Here is an 18,403-nt window from a genome sequence, read left to right as displayed (position 1 = left end):
GTTCTTAATAGTATCTTTAGTATAACCTTTTGGTATTTAGCTTTAGTATCACATTAGGCCACTGACAAGCTGGTGTTTGCCACATTGGTCGGAAATCATGAATAGTCACTTTGTATCGGACATCACAGACCTAACAATTTCCAACCAAAACTCCAACTATGCATATTAGATGTGCTCTTGGTTAAGGAAATGATACATAAATTTGAAATAATTCCTTCACTTTGTTATAAGGTGCTTGGAAGTTAAAACTTGGAATACTCTGCTTAAAGATTTTCATCCACCTCTGAAACACATGATTCCAAAATGGTACAGCAAACCACCGTTCAAACTTTTTAAATTTCTTGCTTTCAAGCCGACTCATTCATCCTTCACTCGCAACCTTCAAGCTTCTTTACGCTTTGATGGTTGATTACTGATCAATGGTTAATTTGATGGCTTTCCGACGTGATAACGTCACCAAAATTACTTTGTCAGGAAGTTTCACGATTTAACATCATACACTGATTTCCAAAACAACTTTTTTGTCCGACGCAACCGAACCAGGACAATTACAGAACAAACTTTACAGAAGTCGGAGTATGATGTAACAAGGCTGTAAACAGCGTCATAAAAAGCGCAACAGTTTTATTCTTAAACTATTATTCTCGCAAAGTAAACAGAACTGTAAGAGTGTGAGTTGAACCATCATGTTAGCAGTAATTGCAGAAATAATTCGCCTCAAGCATCAAATGCTCAATAATCTAGCTCGAATCGGGCTGACATTTTTTCAACTTAATCCCGAACCCAACACCATCCGAGACCGCATACAATTCCGCTTTGGTATCATACGATCCAAGAATTGAGCTCGAGCTTCCCCGCAAAAAAGGCGGTAGTACTAACCACTAGGCCATCTGTCAGTGTCAATACTACGTTAGAACTTCTTGAAAGAATACAAAACGACGTCTGACTTTAAAGCAGAGACTTGATCATGCAGGTGAAGCGATGGGTGTACGCATGCCAGCAGCATCCAATCATACCAATTTAAATAATATTAAAACTGAAGTTGGGAAATTACTTTCATCTTCTAAACGACAACATCTTTATTTTTTGCGGAGTGGGTGGTTATTAAACTATGAACTTTAATTTGATTACTTTAACTTAACAAATGGTTCGCTATGTGTATGCTGTAAGTATATTCTGATGTGTATTCTGACGCCAATGTGTGTACTACATTGATGTGTACAATAATGGGAATGGAACACTTTACTAAAAACACTTGTGAATTTTACGTAGATATGATACTTTATGCAATGAGAAGTGTATGTTTTATGACATTTACTTGGTTTCTGCTTTTACTTTGAAATTCGACAATTCAGCATTGCTTTAAAGAACGTTGGCAATTCCAACCAAGAGAAATGTTTTGTTAAAATTTTGAACAAGCATTTGATTGAACTCACTTTAAATGATTTTAACATTCCACGCATTCATGTGAAAGCGGACCACGTTGATTAATTCGGATCTTTTCAAATTCTTTCGACCACGTGTTACTTTATATAAGGTTTGATTTAGCAAATACGCAACCTACTGTAGTTTGCAGATTTGTTTCAGGCCAAATCAGTACGTGTCAGATATTACATGTAAAGCATAGTGGATTGATTGTTAGTGAAATGGAAGTTATTTTTCTTTTACTTCTCATGGGGTTTGAGTGAAATACATTTTGCCGACTTCATTAGTTGCAGAATTATTTGAACAAGTTTGTATAGTTCAGAACGAGTCGCTTATTAGAGTGGTTATTCTGGTGTTGGTTTCATATATATCCAGCCTTAAGATAACGCAGAATAAACTGTTAAACGAAACACAATCCAATTTCCTGTTACTTTTTTACAGTAGAATGTTGGTGAAATGATGATTGTTTGAATTGGGCGTGATTTCCAAACGTGATTTGGCGAATTTCGCAGCTGCCATAATCTGCCTTCCACACAGGTTAAGGTGACCTTGAGAAGAGTGCAATCGTTAATGACCACCGTGATTTGTCTTATGTATCTCGATGATACAAATGTATGGAACATATGGAAGTTGGGAAACGTGAGTTGATTGAAATGCACGAACTGAGTTTTGTTTTATTGTCACTCTCGTATCGTCATTGCATCGTGTGACTTGTTTTTTTAGATCACTGAAGCAGATCTTTTTCAGCCTAAATGAACCGAGAGTAGAAGCAAACTTGTTCAGATGTCTTGCAGAGTGTTCGAGTCTGATCACCATTTCCTAGCAACATTTCTTGTTGTTAGGTTACTGATGGCTGGTCGTTATGTCCATAAGTGTTTGTACATATTTGACGTTCTATGTATTAATATCTGCATCCACCACACAAGCCTTTCCTAGCTACCGGCAAGCAACTTCGCTCTTTGTGCTTGCTGTGCGGATTAATGCGTGGTTAATCCGCCCTGTAAACAGTTATGTAAATGTCTTGCCTTCAGCCATCAAACCATTTTCTCTCTACTGCGTCGTCACCGCCACTACGAAGAAGCCATTTGCAATGAACAAGTGTAAATAGTTTTGATCGAGTGCGTTTTAAAGTTTTTGCCTTTCAAAGTTAACAAAAAATAAGTAACGTGCGTTTTTAAGTGTTTTACCGCCATCATACAGGTAATTTTTCTGTACCGTGATTGATGTACATTTGACTTCTGTAAATACTTTCCAATGCCAGCCAACTGCCATTCAGTTTGTGTAACATGAGTGATTTCTTCCACATAATGTAGAGCTTCCCATTAATTTGCAATCATATATAGAATTTGCTTAAATCAACCTGTGATACATGATCCGTGTTGTACTTGTGCGGGTAAATGTACATAGTTGCTGTTGTCCCCCACTGTCCAATACATGTATATATTATCTGTAGATATCAAACATTGTGATTAGTAAATTTTTGCTGCCACGAGACCAGTGAATATTGTAACAATTATTCTCCATTTACTGTGATGTGCGTTTAATTTTTGTAAACACTTCCAAATGTCAGAAATAAGTGTTTGCCTCCATGTGAAGTTCACCTTTATCTGAATTTGAACAAAACTGCCATTACAAATAAAATATAAAAAAATATTTAAAGTTGTAACTATCCTCATCAGCTTTTCTTTATTGATGCTTATAACTATGGTATTTGTCAGCAACCGGTGGTAAACTTTCAATATGATTTAGGTTGGATTTGAGCCATAATTTTCATGAAACTTTTAAAACTACAGCAAACAGTTGTCAAACAAGTTGTCCAACAGTTGTCAAATGGAACTGAATTAAAAAAATTTTCATTTTATTGCAAAACATATTGCATCAGCTCTAATTCATCTGCTACTTACTGCTATTCGTTTTCTTCCACCGCCTATTATAGTATTAAATTATTAGACTGTAATACAAACAGAATTTTTTTTCTTCCAATCAGCTTGCGTTAAACTTTGGGATGAATGTATAAAAACGTTAGATATTTGTAATATCCACATTGATTACCAGGTTTTTTAGTTTTTAACAAAGAAACAAGTACATTTTATAGTCGAAATCAGAAGGTTGATAAATGGATTTAAGCTTTTCACCACGACTGTACTTGTTGTAGATCTAAACGTTATTAAAATACATTAATGAAATTTTATTACGTTGGCCCGGAAAATGCTGACTAAATGACCAGTATAACAAATTATAACAACAAAAATTATTATTTGTGCATTATCACTTTACATTATGCACATTATGTAATATGACCTGTAATAGCTATAATAACTGTAGTACCTGTAATACCTGTATTAATCTCTGTAATACCTGTACCGTGCTAAATTGGAATCAATTCTAGTACTGCAAGTCTTTCTATTTTTAGATCGTGACGTCATAATAATCCTACATTGGCATCGGACAGGTCAAAATTGCCAAGCTTGCTAAAACAAACAACCTAGTAAACATTAAACACTTTTTGATAATTATACGCTATCCTAACTATTCATCTTTGCGTTATTGCCTACATGTTATAACAATAATTGCTTCTATGATCAACTTAAGGGGCTTAGACAAGAAAACAACGTGATAAAAGAAAGGTAAATACACTAAGTAAGCAAAAACTGTAATTAGAAAATAAACTTCTTGAGCAAGGTTTGTGTTCCTTCTGTATTCTGCAATTATGCTTGTTGTCTTAAAGTAATTTAATAACGTGGAAGATAATATGAAGTGTTCCAGGTTAAAACAAAGTTTTTTTAACTCCAAGAATTGCTGTTGCAAGAACGTAAGGATACATTTTCTGCTTTATCTTCGGGTGCCCTGCAAATTACCTGTACATCAATTAGTCAAACATGAATACAAACCAAGTCGGGAATAAGCTTTGGATTGCGACGCAAGACTTGAATTATGTTGAGTTATATGGTTAAAGACTAACGTGATATTAACATGAATTTTTAACGGTATACTTCAGAAATGTTACAATATTTATGTTGGTCATGTTGCGAATATCGAGTAGTCATCAGCATTAATTGCCATTGCACAATACAGGAATTTTAATAATATGACTAATATCTTCCGAAGCGTTACACACATATCAAGCACTAACTTGACTGATAGCGGCTTAAACATAATTATTGCAACTTCAACACTTCATGTAGAAATTTCTAAACACACGAGGGCGGCAAAAACTTCCAAAAATCTGAAATTTTTACCTTCAAGCACATTCAGTACAATTGTACCGATGGAGGCAAACACTTAAGATATTTACATACATCACTGTTAACGCACATTGAGCATCTTTGATGGAAGTCTTCGTTTTACATACATTAAACGACCATCAGTACAAAATATTCTGACGGCCTCCAACACTTACATATTGCATTTCAAATGCGCATTAGTCACGCGCAAATTGAAATCATAGAAATCTTTCAAGAACAGGATTTTGAACATTTTAAATGCACATTAGTCACGTGCAAATTAAAATGATTGAACTTTTTAAATTTTACAAATTTTAGAGGAACTTTAGTCACATGCCAACTTGCCAAGTAAAATTCAGAATCTCTTGATGCAAAACAGAAGTTTTACAAATTTCAAATGCACATTAGTCACGTGCAGATAAAGATGATAGGAACTTTTTTCTTCAAACTTAAAATGCACATTAGTCACGTGCAAAGTAACATGATGAAACTGTCATGAAAAGGTATTATTTAAACGCTCATTAAACAAACAGCCAACTGGGACGATGGCGACAATTCTTATAAAACAGCACATCAAGGAGAAGCGTGATGGCGGCTTATACTTAAGTAGATTGAACAAGAAAATACCATAAATCCAACAACCAGGTATCAAAAACCCATATAAACGTTCTTCTGGTGATCAGACTAACCGTGGCACAACTCATCCAAACGCTCGTCGGTGATATTGAACAAGTTTGCTTCTAATCTTAATTCGTTCAGACGTGTAACACGATTTACTGCAACGTGATCTGGAAATTAAGTAGGAAACACTAAAATGCAAAATTAAGAACTATTTCAATTACTAAACTTTGTCAGTATAGTGACATTAACAGGCAACATGGAGTTATGTTGAGAATTAATGTTTGCCTAAATCATACTTCACACAGTTTACTGTTGTTCGGTGTTGATCACCGTCTGAACACTTACATCATCGCAACAGGATTCATCACGGTGGCTTTTGACGATTGCTCCCTTTTCAATAAGCTCACCTCGACCAGACACATTTCAAAGTGAGCTTTGAACTTCGCTCGAAAGACATCGTTCGGAAAGCACAATTTATTTAAAAAAGTTCTCATCATTTCACCAATATCATTCTGCTAACACAAGGGAAGTCTAAAAGTAATACCTGTGAATAAAGCAACACCACCTGTTGTTTCATTTGATTTGGTGCAATTACCAACGAAAAAATACCAATTAACGTAGCTTGCCGGCGGTATCACATGGACGCGTGGAATGTTATAATTAAGCAAAGTGATGACACAAATAACACGTCTGGTCCAAAGCAATCAAATTCATGGCAACAAAATGTATGATTTCATTGACGCACAATTGACAAAAAGAAAAGTTTGACTTTTTCTGGCGACTGCCCGTCTTAAACTTGCGGTTAAATAAAAATTGGAATAAATGGGGCCTGAATTAAATATTTGAAAAATGAAAAAAATTGCCAAAATCATTTTACAATTAATTTAAGCAAAATAATTCCCTTTTGAAACAAGAAACCCTTTTTATGTGAAATTCAAAGTGACCTTAATGGGAGATGCAAGCGCTAGTACAAGTTGAATTTACTGCAAAGAAAAGTAGTCAGTATAATATGATAGAAAAAGAAGTTTTAATTATTATACTTAGCAGTTATTTTAACTTTTGATGCTGAAAACATGCCGCTAAAAGAGAATTATTTAGATTTGATTGTGACATAATACAATGCAATATTGACGTCATAATACGAAAACCCTGTGATAAATTGTTGGTATTCGGGCCAAATATAAACAGGACACCTCGTATGGAAAAAACATTTAGGTAAGTATATATACTTTTTTATAAGTAAACTTAAATTCGTTGCACGAAAGTCTTGCATTGGTTAGGTCTATAAGCAAAGGAAAGATTGTAAGATGGCTGGAGACACAGGTGGTTGTGAAATATTAAATACATGAAAATATTATGTACAAGCAGTTAAAATGGAAAGTGGCGGACGACCTTGAAATTTTCGTATTATGGAGCTACTGCTGTGGTGATACGAACAGCGACATACCTCAATAGTGATTAGTAGAAACGTAATACTTGCTACAATGATCAATATATGCGATAACCTGCTCAAGCAAGAACCAGAGAATGAAGAAAATGCCGATTGGCAACTGGTAATGTTATATAATACTTTTGACACTATTCCAAAAAGCAAAATGAAAACTGTAATTAATTTAGTAAATTTCTGTAACAATGTTAATTACTTGCTGGTTACCATTGAAAACGAAAATGGTTAGTGTGTGTTTATAGACTACAGCAACATATTGTAGAAGTACTTCCAAATCGCATCAACCAATAACAGGAAATCTGCTGACGGTGATTTTATTCAAACTCACAGCAAGTAAAAGGATTCGGTCTTTACCTGGAGGCAGAAACTTGCACAATTTAACACAAACTGAACAGCAGTTGGCTGACAGTTGGTAAGTATTTACAAATATTAAACGCGCATCAATCACAGTATGGAAAAGTTATGTTATGACGACGGCAAAACAGTTTAAGCACTCTTGAAAATTCTTGATGATAGTTGTTTAATTTTTAACCCACAGCAAGTACAAAGGTAATATTTATCCTGATGGCGGCAAACTTTTACTATTAACAAATAACGTACATAATCACAAGCGTTTTCTTGTGGTGGCAGTGAATACTTAAGCAAAGGAAAGATCGTAAGATGGCTGGAGACACAGGTGGTTATGAAATATTAAATACATGAAAATATTATGTACAAGCAGTTAATGAACAGTGGCGGATGACAGCAACTATATACAATTATCCGCAAAATTAAAACACCGATACGTATCACAGGTTGGTATTTGAGCAAAATCAATATATGATTGCTAAAAATACTTGAACTTATATGAAAAGTCTTTGTGGGCAGTATTTGCCCAACAGTTAAAATAAAAGTAACACCCATGCAAGGACAGAAAACGACACTTAAAAATGGACAACATTTTTTACAGGTGGCATTTTCGTAACAATTCCATAGTGAATTGCTGAAAATACTGGAACTATTTTCCTTGGAGAATCAACCATTACAACTAACACCAAGATGAAACCACCCATACGAATCAGCCATCAACAACCTAACCAAACGTGAAGGTTTTGTTTCTTTTTATGAATTGGTGATCAGGCTCCAAAACGGTTTGCGAGGAAATTGAACAAGGTCGCTTCTACCCTCAAATCGATCAGGCTTGCTTAAAAATCTGCTTTGGGAACGAAAACAAAGTAATTACGTGATGTCAAACCACAAGTATAGTGTTTATATTAAATTCAAAGTTTGAAAGCAGAACTGCAATTCAACTCGCCATTATACTTCCTCATTAATTCACAACTCTCGCTGTTTGTAGAACCCGTTCCCCACTGGACACTGTTGCATCATCGCGACAGGATTCATCACGGTGACCTTTGACGATTGCACTCTTTTCAAAAGTCACCTTTACCAGTGTGGAAGAGGCTTTGCAGCTGTGAAATTCACTGGACTTCTACTGTATGGAAATTATCATCACTTCACCAATATTGCTCTGGTAAAGTAAAAACGAGGATGTTAGCGTATATTCAGCTATTTATTAGCAAATCAGTTAAAAGCAATCAAACCATATTCCCATCATTTTGTGAAGTAATATCGTCAAGTTACAACAAAACCTTTATGTGCATTTTATATGTAATCAGCGATATCGGAAAGCCTCGTAACATTCATTGACGGTATAGAAACAGTAGTCATTATAGTAAGCTGCCCTTTCCACACTATCGCTCCAAGCTCGAACACTGCAAATTCCTAAATTCGGAATTTATGAACAAGTCACTCAAACAGAATGGAAGTGAAGCGAAAATGACTTCATCTGTGCAATAGTCGTTTCACTACTTAACCTGCAATACCTTGACACCTGCTGAATTCAAGTGATAAAAATCCGTCTTTTTGTCTGTTTATCTGTGAAATCACTTTATATAGAATAACACGTGTTCGAAAGAATTTTAAAAAGATCCGAATTAATCAACGTGGTCTGCCTTCGGCGTCACATGGACGTGTGGAATGTTAAAATCAATTAAAGTGAATTCAATAAAAATGTTATTTATGCAATCCTTAATTTTTAAATTTCACAATAAAAGAGGGAAAAAATTCAAAAAAAAATCATGAAACGCAAACTACTCACAAAAGAATTCCATCTGCACAAATTTCCAATCATCGTTATTAAAGTGTTCCATATTAGTTAATGTACACCTTGAGAAATCATCCTCCAAATCAAATTTAGCAAATCAACATTTATAGGTTAATCACATACAACCCTGCAACAAATAAACATGTTATCGTCTTAAGCGAAAAAAACAATTGTTCAAATCGAGATTCAATCGTTTTTAAATCATATGCTTGAATTCTGGAATATACCCGCTACTTTGTTTAAAAAATGCTTTTATATAAATTAAGACTCTATTTTCCTTCTTTCAAGCTGCTTTTAACAAGATGAATAACACCTGGGATCAACTCGCGTTTTACTCGGTCTTTTGCATAACAAGCTCAGATTGATAAAGCATTTCTTCAAAGCTTTGATGGAAATTGTTGAAAGTTTCAGCTTCTTGGATATTGAATAAGTTTGTTTCCCTTTACAGGGTCAGGACATACTAAATTATGTGAAGCAAGAAAGTTTTATGGTGATTTTAATTGGGTTTGAATAAAAACGAGGCTACGACTTTTCTCTTTCAATTCAGAACATCTACTGAACATGAGATCTTTTTTTATTTTGTTGGCATTTTTAACGTTTTTTATGCAATGTATAAGTGATTTAAAACGTTTGTTTTTTCTTGTTGTTAAAATTCGTTCTTGATGGAAATGATTTGCGAAAATATGCGTGGAGTGCGAATGTCAATAGAATATCTGTATTACTTCAAAATTACAGCGGTTTCCAAACCACTATTACCGATTGTGACTTCCTACTCACTTACTATTAGCTATTCCTACTATTAGCAAATGTATTTTCCTACTATTAGCAAACTTTCTGTTTGTCAGTGCTTCAGAGAAACTCTTACACCGCCATTATAATAACGAAAATCAAAAAATATTGAATAATAACTTTCTCCTTAAATGAAGTTTATCACCTTAGTAGAGCTTATTTCAACAAAAATTGGTAAGTGGATTGTCCGAAGAATCTGTTTATATTAACACTATTGTTGTTTTGGAAATTGTATTCTTTACTGACTAAGACATAGTCACAAAGTCATTATGGTTGTGTCATGAATCAGTATATTAAGTTTGTAAGGCGAAAAAGTTATGTTAACAAATACACAGGCATGTTAGGCCATTGACAAGCTGGTGTTTAAAAGTTGCCTGGAAGTCAAAGCTTGGGATAATCTGCTGATAAGTAACACAATTTTAAATAAATATGTAATTTTCCAAGCTGGTTCACTATATCCATTTACTTTTGCAATCATAATCATAATTTGAGTTCTTAGAATCATAGAATCACTTCACCAAACACTGAATAAAAGAAGAGGTTTAATGTCTTATTCGTCTCAGGTGAGTTAAGTTTATGCAAAGAGTATACTATGACGCAAGGAATAGAATACGTTGGAACTATTTGGAGAAAAACATTCGTATTGCTTCATTTAAAAAATGGTTCAGGAGGTGCAGGTTTCAGGTACAGGATTCAGGAGGTACGGCATGATATGAACACGTGGAATGTTAAACTCAAGCAAAGAGATGAAACAATTAACACGCCTGGCCCGAAGTAATTAAGTTAATTTCAACAAAACGAAAAAGCATATTAAAGGAAATTGATGAAAGGCAAAATTCGTTTTTCTCAAATGCAAACACAAATAAAATATTTATCATACGTTACTTGAAGTTTACAAAAGATGTAGAACAAATGTTAAACTTAAATAACCGTGATTAAATTGCTGTGCTCTGGTGAATGTTTGCAAGGGTATTCACAAAGCAAACTCACAATGAAAACCGAAAAAAGGGAGAAAACTAACTCGATGCTGCAATAAAAGACTGTTTGTAATCTTCTGTGCGCAGATATGAAATTTTTTAACTGGCCTAAACAGGATACCAAGTAAATTAATAACTTGTTTTATAAAGCATTTGCGTCAAAGCGACATGTTATACATCTTAAATGGTTACTGAATCTGTACAAGTCACACTACTAATGACTAGTAAATAAGTTAACGAAATTTTTATGAATATTATATAACAGCATATGCGTTTGTTATTACTAGTCGTAAGAAATAAGAAAGCTTTTTGTAACAACCGCAAAAGGAGGAAAGCTACGAAGCAAATTGTTGCGAGGTGATGTGATCACAAAGGTGATCTTCCGGGTCAAACACTAAAAGCAAAACGGATTTAATGCAAGTATAAAGTAGTAAAATACGTAAAATATAAAAAAGTAAAATAAAAAAACTCATGCTTAAAAAATACAAAATATTTCTAGTTCTATTAAAAGGTAAATTGCATATTATTTCTATTTAAAGAAACATCAAATTGACCGCAAAAGTCGCCTTTACCAAAATAACGTCAAATTTATTCAGTTGAAGTAAAACTATTGAAAATTTTTCTTGAAATATGAGTGGCCAGAAAAGCCTTTTTATCTTCTTTCACAAGTTACGCCTTCGCGTGTAGATGCAAAAAATTTCATGTCTTGTTAAAAAAATGATTCCTAACTTTGATTAGAATAATCTGTTTTCACTTGCGGAAAATTCAAGGAACAAGTAACTTGTGTGTACAGTACTTATAAAATTTAAATATGGTTAAATTTGAATTTTAGTTTAAAAAAAGTTATCATTTCAGTTGCTGGCCCGGAAGTTATTAACGTATATATTTTAATTCGATTACGTTGTCTTGGAGAATGGTATGCTAATTCACCAGCATTATTTTCAATGAATGCAATTAAATAAAAATTATTCGAAGTTTATTTAGATAATGTATTTTTAATATTTTATGTTTTTTCCTTTTTTTAGTTTGTTAATTTTTTTCACTATGAAATTTGATAAATGATCATTGTATCAACGCGCTTTGCTGTTCAATGTCCAAACACTTTATTTGTTTTTTAAACTTTTTGTACAAACACTTAAATTGCTGAGCTCACTTTGGTTCATTGTAAGATTACATACGTCCAATTGACGCCCGCGGATACCACGTTGATTAATTGCACTTTTCTGGATTCTTTCGGCTACGTGTGTTACACTATAAAGGGTAGTTAGGCAAAAAGGTGCCTACTTTGCACGTTTCTGAATTTGAGAGGTTTGATGAAAACAGCTTGTGTCAAAGTTGTACAGGTGGGTGATTGCTTGTTTGTTGGATGGTTTAGTTAGTTTCAGGGTAAACTTGTAAAAGCAGGTTTACAAAAATGAGTTCAATCACTTTTACAAATGACTAAAGCATGGATGTTGGCTTTAAAAAAGATTTTAACATTAACCGCTGGTTGCACACAACTTTAACTCGGTTAACTCTTACAGAACAATGTCGGTGAAATGATGAGTTTTTAGCTGCCTTTCCAATCGGCGTGACGTGAGTTAAAACTTACTATTTCGTATTTATCGTAACCTTTGTACAGATTTTGGCAATTGTGATAGAAGCATGTATTTGTTGGTAGTGATTGTGATTGTTGTGTTAAAATGTCTCTTTCAGGTCACTTAAAAGAAGCCGATGTTGCTACCATTTCGAACGAACCCGAGGTAGAAGCATAAACTGGTTCAATTACCTCGAACCATCTTTTAATTGCAGGGCGATGGTAGTTACTCTTATCACCAATCTATGGAAACTGCTGGATGGTTGTTTCGTAGTCATTGCTTCTGTGTGTGCACCATCAGGTAACTTGTTTGTGCCGGATGTCCGTATTCAACTATTGGGGATTTACATCAATTGCTTACGCTGCGTTTTATTTTTGAACCCTATTTATGAAAAAGTTTCAATGTTGACCTAAGTTCCAACCATAAAAAAGATCCATTTCACAAAGTTTCTCAGGCATTAACAGTTTCACGTTTGTTCTATAATTAGCATCCCATCAAATTTCCCTAAAGATCCAAAACAGACAAGTTCCAGTCATTAATGTTTCAGTAATGGTAGTTTCAATTTTCGTTGCATATTTTTCAAGTTCTCATGTTCCTAACAGTTCCACGTATTACAGTTTCATCTCGCATGACAGTCAAATATTATGTAATAATAACCCCCGTCCATTAGTTCCTAAAGCTCAAGAATTGACCGTTTTGTTTCAATTGATTTTGATTCCTAATGTGTATTACTCACCTTCGGATATAAATTCTAAGCCTGCTGTCCGTAGCAGATATTGAAGTATTGAACTTGCTTGTTACGAATTATTTGCCGCCATCATATTTGTGCTTGTTGCTTGATGTGCGTTACAGGTTATACAAACTATAAAGTTTTTTCCGCGAATCTGTAATATAATTCCAGTGCTTTAGCCTTAAATGCAAATAATTATTTCTCTATGGATTAACGTGTAATATTCACATTCAAACGTTGGCCGCCATCGAAACTTTATTTGATGTGCGTTGAATAACAGTTTATGCCTTCATCATAAAAACGGATGTTGTCTAGTTTGCTTGATGGACGTTTAAAATTTGTACGTTGTATATGAAGCTTGATATAATGTGTTTGAAAAATAACATTATGCTGGTGCCAATTGGTTTGTCATTGCCAACAGGTTTTTATTTATAGTAAAAAAATTCTAAAGAAAGGTGGACAGGACACAAAAGTAGGTTGACTCAAAGTCGCAATTTATTAACAAATTAGTTGAAACAAGAACAATCGTTTGACTTACAATAACTTGACACCGGCTTACTTTAAGTGGCGACCGAAAAATCTGCGAATATTATTTTAAACTGTCTTTATCACCTTACTACAGCAAAGTTCGTAAAATTTGGTTGTTTGGAGAATCTGCCGCTTTGAAACATGATCTTGAAATCAGTTTTTTATTTTAAATGATGTTCGTTACTGACGAAAAACTAGATTAGATGAAAACGTCTCAACGATTGTCACGTAAAACACGTTGGAATATTTATGTAATATGGTTGTTACCGACTAGCAGCTAATCTTACTACTACTACTACTACTCTTGCTACTAAAAGCCATTCGCAAAATTATCTTGGTGTCAGGAGTCTATAGTTACATATTAATGCAAACTGATATTAATATTAATACATATTAATAATTTACCTCGCCATGCCTGAACAAAGAAACTATTTATCAAATATTAATTTAGAATTCACGAGTTCCAGTAACGCCAACTAGTGAAAATCAATTACACTGGTAAATTGTTCGTTATTTTTTTTCAGTAAAAATTAATTCCCATATTTCCAGCGTTTAATGCACTAATAATGAAACAATCACCATCAACTGTAACACTTTACAGCCATTTTACTTTACATACAATCATTTTATTTTCTTACATTTGTCGGAAGTATACGAGGCTTGACAGTAAACGATGAACCAAAACTTATGCAAAAGCACAACCAAAACAAATATTTGCTTCTGCGTTGGCGGCTTATACTTGAGAATATTTACAAATTTGCAACATACAAACACTAAATTTGCTTGACTAAATTAGTATACATAAACACCCGCCCATCCACCATATGGCATCTTTATTTAACTCTAATGAATTATTTAAAAATGCTGAAACTTTTAGATCGGCCTGTCAGACAATTTAAATAAATCTACCACCAATACCAAATCGCTACAAATTGCAGGTGAGTAACAATCACGTCTTCACTGAATATGCCGCAAAAAAGCGAGCAAGCGATGGACGCTTTACCCCTTACTGGTCAAATGTACGCTGAAATCAAACTACACGGAACAATTATATAAACGCACATTAACTACAAATTATTTTGTTTTGAAGACGGCAATTGTTTGATTCCTTACAGTATTAAACGTCGTTAAAGACTGCCTTGTGTCTGTGTAAGCGGCTTTTTTTAGCAATAAAGAAGTTAATCAAACGGAAACAATGTATCTGATGGCTGCTTAGGACTTTCAAGCATCTTTTCCAAGAATGAAATTTAAACAATTTTGGACGGATTGCTAACAATACTGAACTACAGGTCTCATACTGTGTGGGAAAAAACTAGCACAAAAAATATTCAACACACACACAACCAATCAGCAATGGAAGGTTGGGTAAGCTGGTGATGAGGAAACTGGTGTTTCTTGCTCCAAACGTAGAATTCCAACAAGTTCGCTCCAATACTCAGATTCGCTACAAAAACGGTTTTTCGTTAAATCCATCTTTAAAAAATATTGAACTTGTAGTTTCAATCATTCTATCTCCACGGCTAAGACTTACAGCTCATCTGGTTTTGCATCATCGAATCACAATTCATCTTGGTGACCTTTGACGATTGCAATCTTTTCAAGGAGGTCATCTTTATCAGTGTGAAAGAGAGACGCATTTCAGCTGTGAAATTCGTTGAACATCGTTCAGAATGAAATACACTACTATACAGCGTTTAAGCTGGCAGTATAATATTTCATTACTTCACCAACGTTCTGTAAATTTGGTATTTGTTAATTGTTTAATCGCAACTTAGTTAATTTTTGCTTTCACACAAAACCTAATCGAGGAATGTTTAGTTTTAGTTACACCAAATAATCTGAACCTAGCAACAACTACAGCAGCTAAAAGCCGAACGTCTTGTAATACTCAATTTTTCTCAAACTGTTTTCCTTCTAACTGCAACAAATTTCGTCCAGTGCTAACAAAAAAACATTGTTTTCTCCGTAAAAAGCGACTAACAATAAAAACTACACAAGATACATTCTAAAGTTTATAACAATCGAGAGAGAAAATACGAGAATGAAGCCAGTTAACGTGGATTGCCGGCGGCATCGAACAAACGCGTGGAATTTTCATCAAGCAAAATAATGAGAGATATTGCACGCCCGGTACTAAACATTGAGCGAATGACAACAAAATATCCGTTCATTGCAGTAATGCTGAAATGACAAATTATGTGAAATGGAAAGGAAACAAATATCATCAACTGAGAATACAAATCATAAAACACACAACAAAAACATATAACTGTAGGGCTTGCTTCATGTTCGTAGACCATATATCATTTAAAACTAATATTTTTAGGACAATAGAGATTGTTTTAATCTTTGCAATTTGAACTACAATGTATAGCTCAATGATTGCTGAAAAACATTTCAATTTTTTCAAAATTAAATCCTTGATTTAAAATCTATCGATTCTTTAATTTTCTTTAAGCGACTAATTTATGAAACAAAGGTACAATGAAGACTGAAAGAACATGACAATCTAATATTAATTACATTGGTCTGCATCATTTTTGCTGAAATAAAAGTAAAACGTGTTTTTGGTTACCTTTTGAGCACTGATTCCAATTATAACCTCAGCTTTTTACATCAGGTCAATTATATAATCTAAAAATTATTTATTTAACAATATTTTAATTATTTATTTAACTACTATTTAATAATAATTATTGATGAAAAAATATGAGCAAAGTGTACATGTCAGCAACTACTGTATACAACGGTAAAATTCAAATCTGTTTGAAGTAAGGTTTATAGGATAATTTTCTTTTTTTAAAGAAGATTACTACCCTTCGTTGCTTGTTCGGTTGTTAATAATTCATAAATTTATTTTTTTTATTTTTTTTATTATTTTGGGTACTACAATTTGATTATGTTGGCTTATAGAAAATGGTTTGTCAATGCATAGACATTAAATTGAATGGAACATCTTTATATAGATGCCCTTTTATTTCTAAGATGTCTGTCATTTGGATAAGATATTTTTATGTGAAGAATGCGTGTTGCTGGATTTTTTCTTTTGTTTATTATTCCTATTGAACTTGAAAATTGAGCATTGCGTCAATGCACATTTTTGTTCAGTGTCACAGCACTTTATAACTTTTGATGAACTTTTTGTACAAAAACTTAAATTGCTGAACTCATTTTGGTTGATTGTAACATTCCATGTGTCCAATTAACGCCCGGGGCAAACCACGTTGTTTGATTGCGTTTCTCTGAATTCCTTCAACTATGTCTGTTACACTAAAAGTAGTGTTTTTGGCAAGACGAAGCCTACTTTGCACGCTTCTGAATTCGGTTGTTTTGATGAAGACAGCATGTGTCAAAGTTTTACAAGTGAGTGATTGCTTGTCAGTCGGATGGTTTAGTTAGTTTCAGAGTTATTGGAGCGGATTTGAATCTCTAAGAAAAGTAGCGTTACAAAATGATTTTTTGACTTAACCATTTGGTAAAGTTTGGATGTTGTGCTGTTTTCGTTTTAAGGGATGAAGTGCACGTAGCTAAAACTTCCGTATTTAACTTTTACAGAAATCTTGGTGACATGATTAGATTTTGAGTTGCCGTATTTTCAATCGACATGACGTAAGTTGATTTCCTTTTTTAACTTTATACAGATTTGGGAAAAATGATTGAAATGAATATTTGTTGTAATGATTGTGAATGATCTAAATGTCTTTATTTAAGGTCACTTAGAAGCGGATGTTGCTGCCGTTTCGACCGAACCGAGGGTAGAAGCAAACTAGTTCAATTTCCTCGAAGCGTCTTTGTGTTAGGCGATGGCAGTTACTCTGATCACCAATTAATGGAAACTTTTAATTTGTTTGCTGGTTGGTGGTTGTTTCGTTGTCACTGGTAGTGTATGTGCGCTAGCAGGTAACTTTTGTTTGTGCTTTTATGAATAATTCACTATTAGTATTCAACAATTGCCAGTTATTTCAATTGCGTTTGATACTTTAGTTTCAGCCCCAGCTGTTATAGTAACGCACTGTTCCCAACAGTTTACATTTTGTTCCATAATCCAGCATAAAACAATAAGTTCTTTTCATTTTAATGTTTCACTATTATCTGATGTTGCAATATTTTTTTTAATTTTCGTTCCATAATGGAGTATTGTTCCAATGAGTTAAGCTGTAAGATTTACCCAATGTTCAATTTCTTATTGTTCCCATGACATAAGTTGCTCTAAGACATAAGTTCCCATGACATAAGTTCCCTAACGACAAAGTTTCACGTATTGCCAGTTTCAATCTCCTATGACTGTCAAATATTAGCCCCATTGCTTTCTGAAGCTCAAGTGTTGACCGTTTTTGCTTCTATTGGTGATTTGATTCCTAATATGTATTACTCAACATCAAGTGTGATTTCTGCACCTGCTGTGAATAGGACATTATCAGGGATTTTGTGAAAGTATTAAGTGTTTGCCGCTACCAGACCAGCTAGTTCTCTGTATTTATGCGCAAAGTATTTCCCGTCATCATATTTGTTTGTTTACTTGATGAGCGTTAAAGTTTGTACAGAAACTGAAGCGTTTTGTGACATTTTGTGTTTGCCGCCATCCAAATTTGTCGGTTTTCCGACTTTGATGTCTGTTGTAAAAAATCTGATTTAAAACATGTGATTGCTATGTTTGCTGTGCCTGATATGCGTAGGACATTATCAAGTATTTTAAAGTGTTTTGCCGCCATTAGACCACGTTTTGCATATGATGCGTGTTTAATTTCAATTCGTTTTTGTAGTGCCTTCATTCACACAAACGTCCAGTCTACTTGATGGTTGTTTAAACATTACACGGTTTGTGTCATTCGCATGATGAACTATTTATGCGTGATGTGCTATAATCTAAAGCAAATGTGAATAAAAAAAATTGTACATACGTATTTCAAATGTCCGGAATTAGTCAAATTGTCCTCAC

General features: G+C 33.9%; 6 long non-coding RNA genes across 6 annotated transcripts; 3 read left to right on the top strand and 3 right to left on the bottom strand.

Moving 5' to 3' along the window:
- The first annotated feature begins 1,461 nt into the window (after window positions 1-1,461).
- LOC143453486 (uncharacterized) lies at window positions 1,462-2,571 on the top strand. Its single transcript, XR_013115203.1, has 2 exons — window positions 1,462-2,064; window positions 2,149-2,571. It is a non-coding gene; the product is annotated as an uncharacterized LOC143453486 (long non-coding RNA).
- A 1,749-nt stretch (window positions 2,572-4,320) lies between these two features.
- Window positions 4,321-5,857, bottom strand: LOC143452180 (uncharacterized). The gene is made up of 2 exons (XR_013114955.1): window positions 5,616-5,857; window positions 4,321-5,437 (listed from the first exon to the last, which is right to left on the bottom strand). It is a non-coding gene; the product is annotated as an uncharacterized LOC143452180 (long non-coding RNA).
- A 725-nt stretch (window positions 5,858-6,582) lies between these two features.
- LOC143453470 (uncharacterized) lies at window positions 6,583-7,910 on the bottom strand. The gene is made up of 2 exons (XR_013115198.1): window positions 7,461-7,910; window positions 6,583-6,662 (listed from the first exon to the last, which is right to left on the bottom strand). It is a non-coding gene; the product is annotated as an uncharacterized LOC143453470 (long non-coding RNA).
- Window positions 7,911-11,875: 3,965 nt separating this feature from the next.
- Window positions 11,876-13,336, top strand: LOC143452144 (uncharacterized). The gene is made up of 3 exons (XR_013114950.1): window positions 11,876-11,972; window positions 12,153-12,204; window positions 12,325-13,336. It is a non-coding gene; the product is annotated as an uncharacterized LOC143452144 (long non-coding RNA).
- A 662-nt stretch (window positions 13,337-13,998) lies between these two features.
- On the bottom strand, window positions 13,999-15,219 carry LOC143452256 (uncharacterized). The gene is made up of 2 exons (XR_013114975.1): window positions 14,996-15,219; window positions 13,999-14,908 (listed from the first exon to the last, which is right to left on the bottom strand). It is a non-coding gene; the product is annotated as an uncharacterized LOC143452256 (long non-coding RNA).
- Window positions 15,220-16,723: 1,504 nt separating this feature from the next.
- On the top strand, window positions 16,724-18,375 carry LOC143453484 (uncharacterized). The gene is made up of 3 exons (XR_013115201.1): window positions 16,724-16,827; window positions 17,020-17,073; window positions 17,176-18,375. It is a non-coding gene; the product is annotated as an uncharacterized LOC143453484 (long non-coding RNA).
- The last annotated feature ends 28 nt before the right edge of the window (window positions 18,376-18,403 follow it).

The sequence above is a fragment of the Clavelina lepadiformis genome, chromosome 4 (assembly GCF_947623445.1).
Source record: "Clavelina lepadiformis chromosome 4, kaClaLepa1.1, whole genome shotgun sequence".
NCBI lineage: Eukaryota > Metazoa > Chordata > Ascidiacea > Aplousobranchia > Clavelinidae > Clavelina > Clavelina lepadiformis.
This window is presented reverse-complemented; position numbering and strand designations above follow the sequence as displayed.